The 4964-nt window shown below is 49.0% G+C and overlaps 1 long non-coding RNA gene across 1 annotated transcript; it reads left to right on the top strand.

Moving 5' to 3' along the window:
- On the top strand, positions 1-1752 carry LOC136473035 (uncharacterized). The gene is made up of 3 exons (XR_010762471.1): positions 1-475; positions 605-659; positions 1692-1752. It is a non-coding gene; the product is annotated as an uncharacterized lncRNA (long non-coding RNA).
- The last annotated feature ends 3212 nt before the right edge of the window (positions 1753-4964 follow it).

The following is a 4964-nucleotide window of genomic DNA, read 5'->3' as shown; positions in this document are numbered from 1 at the left end:
GCAGGCTGCGCCGCCGCCTGCACGCGCACCTTCGTCGCCCGCGTTAAAGGAAACAAATCTCCGTCCGCCTCGATGTCTCCGCGACAAAGCACCGTACCTCGCCGCCTCCGCTTTCCGCTTCTGCTTCCTCGCCTTCTCCTCTTCTGTAGCCGAGGCGCGTACAGATGCAACGCTACACCTGCCTCTTCCTTTTTCCGGATCGTGGTACACGCGCGGATTGGATCGCTTCATCGCCTCTTCCTCTTCCCCGGTCGCAGCGCGTGCAGATGCCACGACCGGCCCCGCCGGCGCCGGCGCCGGCGCCTGCGCGGCGCACCAGGACGAAGAGACAAGGACGACAATGGTGCTTGGGGGTGTGGGCAGGACTGGGGCACAAGCGCCGCCCGCTGGCCGCCCTCATCCTCATCCCCGCCGCTAACTATGGGGTTCCCCATGGTCTGCCCCACCGCCGTCCTCGAGTACCTCGCCACCTGAGGTTTGTGCCCCCTCCTCCATCTTGATCTTCTTTGATCTGTACCACCATCGATCGATTATTCCTATGTGTTGCTTTATCGTGCGTCGTAATCTTATGAACAGATTCAGATTGTGTAGTGTTCTGTTTCAGGTTCAGGGTCCCTGCCTCGTGCGAAGAGGAAAATGTTGTACGTGACTGATCCTTGGTAAGTTCCTGCTACGTACCCTACCTTCTATTTTCAAGCCTGTATTTTTTATTTAGAATTCATGCCATGTGTGCTCGCCTCCATATATGCTATGGTAGATATAACGAAAATGCATCTGTGTGAGATAATGCTTGACTACACCAAACATGTATCTTCGTGCTGCAAGTTAGCCTTTTTCCTTTTTCCAGTCATATCTATATATCTATATATAAGAACTTTAAATTTGAGGAGTGTCGCATCGTGATTACTGTTTATCCAGGAGCGCCCAAGGCTTATATACTGTAGATCAACAGTACCAGGGAACACGGGTTCGGTGACGAACAGTAACAGATCCGCGGTGACCAATATCCGGCCCGATAAGTAACAGTACCAACCATCTTTTTTTTTCCACCGTTTACTGTTGCCCGCGCTTTCGCGCGGGGTTACTGCTAGTATTATTATTATTATAAAACTTTAAATGTGCGCCATTTGCCTTTCACTGTTCATCCAGCGTCCCAGACTCAGACCACTGTAGTTCAGCAGTACCGGGTACACGGTGAACAGTGCCCTGCCCCGATAAAAGACCAGTACTAACCCGATAAGAAACAGTAAATGCCGTTACAGAACAGTGCACACAGCACACCTGTTCCATCTTCCCCCCCCCCCCCCCCCCCCCCTTTTTTCTCGCACTCCTTCCCACGCGAAGCGTGGGCGCCCACACTAGTTGACATATGTTTGTGAGATATGCTGATTGTCAGCTATAGGTTGGTGCATATATCTATATCTATTGCTGACTTTTTGTGAAATTTGTTCCAACGTTTACCAATTAGATATCATTTCCATGCTTATGCTAATTAGCTATTGTTGCATGCTTATGCTAATTACCTATTGTTCTGTTCCCATGGTATTTACTGACGATGCGCAATTCAACAAAATGGTTTTCTCAGTCAATGCTCTTATTGCTACTAACAGAGATGGCCTTTCTGTGCAACCTTCATGATGAAATTATTTATTTAATAGTCTTATTTGGATTGATGACTAGAACTATTATAGGGCAAGGATCAGACGACATGGTGCTAGGGCAATTGTATATGTCAGCCAGGGCACATCAGGTACATACCATTTGACAATCATTAAAAAATAGCTTCTTGTGTTAGTTCTAATAATATTGGTGTCTTATGATATTGATTTTCCCATGGAGATTTCAAGTTATATATGTGTTTATTATAAAAGCTAAAATGTCTTAGCATGTGACTTTTCATACTTTAGAAAATTTAGACTACAGAGACTTTGCAAGGTTTGTTGATCTTACTGTGCCTGATCGTTTTTTTGTGCTTGCTCTGATCTATAGTGGTCTGTTGATGTTTTCCTATACATAGGATATCCTGCCCGTTGATTTAGGAAAAAAAATCCTATCAGACACTGCCAGTCCAGATCACAGTGTAACACCTCTGGTGTTACGATCTTATTTAGCACCGCGATTTAGGCCTAAGTACAATTTTCGAAACGAGTTTCTCGGATTTTTTATTTAAAAGTACTTGACGTGATCGAGTGAATCCTGTGTGACTTAGTTTTGTGGACTCGGACAAACATGCAAGTTAAATTATTCAGTGCCTAAAGATATTTAGAAATGTCGAACGACGATTCTAACGAACGGTTTGTTCCGTTAGATTAAGCATGAAAAGCAACTTTTATAAATAAAATAAAATTTATTAATAAATAAAACGATATATATATATATATACACTGTTCTATAGCTGGCCGCAGAATAAGTTATTATGTGGCCACTTTAAGTTACGATAATTACTATACTAATTTACGAGATTATGGTAACTCATGTATCGTAAATGTGTATTGTCATTATCGTAAATTGATACAAACATTATCGTAAATCAAGGTGGCCACAGAATAATAGCTGCAGAATAGCCTTATATATATTGTTTTGTTAAGCACGAACTGATGAGAAAGAGAGCGCAGCAACTTTGTTTATTTTTTCGACGTACAGCGTACTCGCCTTGCTTTGCAATTATGCACCGTCTCGTCTTTCGTCGTAGCTCTGCATCCCGGCGCGTTCATTTGCCTGCTCCCCTGTCTTCTCTCCATCGCTTGCGTCGTGTCTGATATTTTTAATAGGAGCACGTGGTTCTGCCCACGCTGTGTCCTCTCTCTGCCGTGCACCGTCGAATAGCCACTGCCTCTGTTGTCCTGTCGATCTATTGACCTTCAGCCTGTTCGGCAGGCTGGTTCGTTTTGTTGCTGGTTTATGAAGAAGTACTGCTGGCTGGTTTATGTGAGAGAAAAATACTATTCCGGGTAGAAATTTACGATCGTATACAACAAGCACCAGCCAACCGAACAGGCTACTTGTCGTGCTGCCTCTGCTGTCTGCTCTGCGTTCGTGTTCAAGTGGAGAGGACCGAGCTAGCTAGTGCCACTGCATGTTGCGCCTGCCTGTGCACTCTCTTCTCCCTCTGTCTGTCTATGCCTCTGTCTGCCCTTACTTGTCTTGTCGGCCTGTGCAGACCCGCTACTCGCTTTGTCCCCTTGCTCTTTCTTTTTCTTTACCGCAGCACCCGCTAGGACGAGCACCCTCAGCGGCCGGTCACCGTGCGCGCAAGCCTCAGCGCTGCCTCCTTAGCTCAATGGCGCCCGCGTCGCCTTGTTCTTCCCCTGCGCACGAAACTCCTCGGCCCGCGCTGGAGCTGTGACCCGAGTCCCTGGTCCGCTTGGGATCACCGCACCACGCCGTTGCCATGCACCGCTCCTCCCTCCCTTTTTCCTCTGCCACGTTGGGCCTACTGCTCTTAGCACCGCCCCTCCCTTCCCCCGTTCTCTGTTTCTCTGCTGGTCTCCTATGCCGGGACGCCATTGCCGCGCCTCTCCCTGCCGTCGTGTGTGCGTGCGAGCGCACGTGCCCCACGGCCACATCGGACCTCCATCTCCTCGGTGTTGCCCCCTTCCGAGCGCCTCCTCCATGGTCCGTGCGTCACGTCCGTGCCGGCGCTCCGCCGTCTCCGCCGTCTCTGCGCCACAGTCGCCGCTGCTCCTCCTACAGCGCCCGCTGTGGTCACGCGCCGCCACCCGTGCCGCGGCGCTCAACCGGACTACGACCTGTCGCTGCCCCACAACTCCATGGCCGCTTCCACCGCCCCTACCGCGCGTGAGCGCGCCAGGCCGCCGGAACCATGGAGCAGTCTCGCCTCGCCGCACCTCCCCGCAGTCGGGCCGCTGGGCGCCGTGGCCGCGTCACCGTAGTCACGCCTAGTGCACCATATCCACCGGTGTCGAGGAGTTTGCCTCATCGGTCGCCGTGCCCCACAGCCGCCCGAGCTTACATTGTCCGTGTCGCTCCTTCCGTCATTCGCGCAGGGAGCCGTCGTGCCGTGTTTCGCCCCATCCGCGCCGCGGCCAGGCGAACCCGGTGGTAGCCGCGCACCTCCCCGCGTGGGCTCCCGTGCGCCTCGCCGGTGGATTTCCCGTCGTCGTTGTGCCTCCTCTGCTCGGTTTACTGAGTGGAGGGAGAGAAGTAAAGGTAGAAAATGATTTTTGGATCCAAATGCTTAATACGTGACTCATATGAACAGTAGCATACCAAATAGGTAGAAGCTTAGGGACGTTTTTGCATAAACGCCAGGCCAGTTTGGGCAGGCCGCGTGTGGGCCGGCCTGCTGGGCCACTCGCGCCAGTTTGTTGGCCCGGTCTGTGGTTGCCACGCCTGGGTCGCGCGCGCGCCCCGCCTAGGCCTCTAGCCGGCCTGCTCTTGCGCCGTTGGGCTGCGCGCGCTGTGCGTCTATGGGCCGTGGGAGCAGTTGAGATGAAAGGGCGTTGCCGCCGGCCCTTTCCAATTCCGAAATGCTTTTCTAATATAGGTTTCTAGTTTAACTTGTAAAAGCAATATAAAACAGTATAAAGATCCAAAAATTGTGAAACCAATTTTGTTGAGTTCATAAAATCATAATCTATCTGCTAGAATACTTTATTCACCTAGTTTTATAATGTTTTTAGAAGCTATATAATTAATTGAGATACTTAATATTGTAAAAATATGAATTTTTAGGAATTGTTGTAATAAATTGGTAATAGTGTTGGATCTAAAATTTCTACAGTAGGTTCCTAGCAATATTAGGTACTCTTGTAATTGTTGTAGCCCCAGAATAATTAGGTTGCTAGATAGATAATGATGTCCGATTTCGAATAATGATTAAATCGATTGAATAAAATAAAGAAACAACTTGGATTTATATAACCAAAATAATTGTTAGAAAATAACGTCTTATTCGACAATATGGATACGTAGCTTAGTACGTTAGTCGTTAGAACTAACTC

This window comes from Miscanthus floridulus, chromosome 1 (assembly GCF_019320115.1).
Source record: "Miscanthus floridulus cultivar M001 chromosome 1, ASM1932011v1, whole genome shotgun sequence".
NCBI classification, from domain to species: Eukaryota; Viridiplantae; Streptophyta; class Magnoliopsida; order Poales; family Poaceae; genus Miscanthus; species Miscanthus floridulus.
The sequence above is the reverse complement of the archived record's forward strand: the minus strand, read 5'-3'. Positions and strand labels throughout refer to the sequence as shown.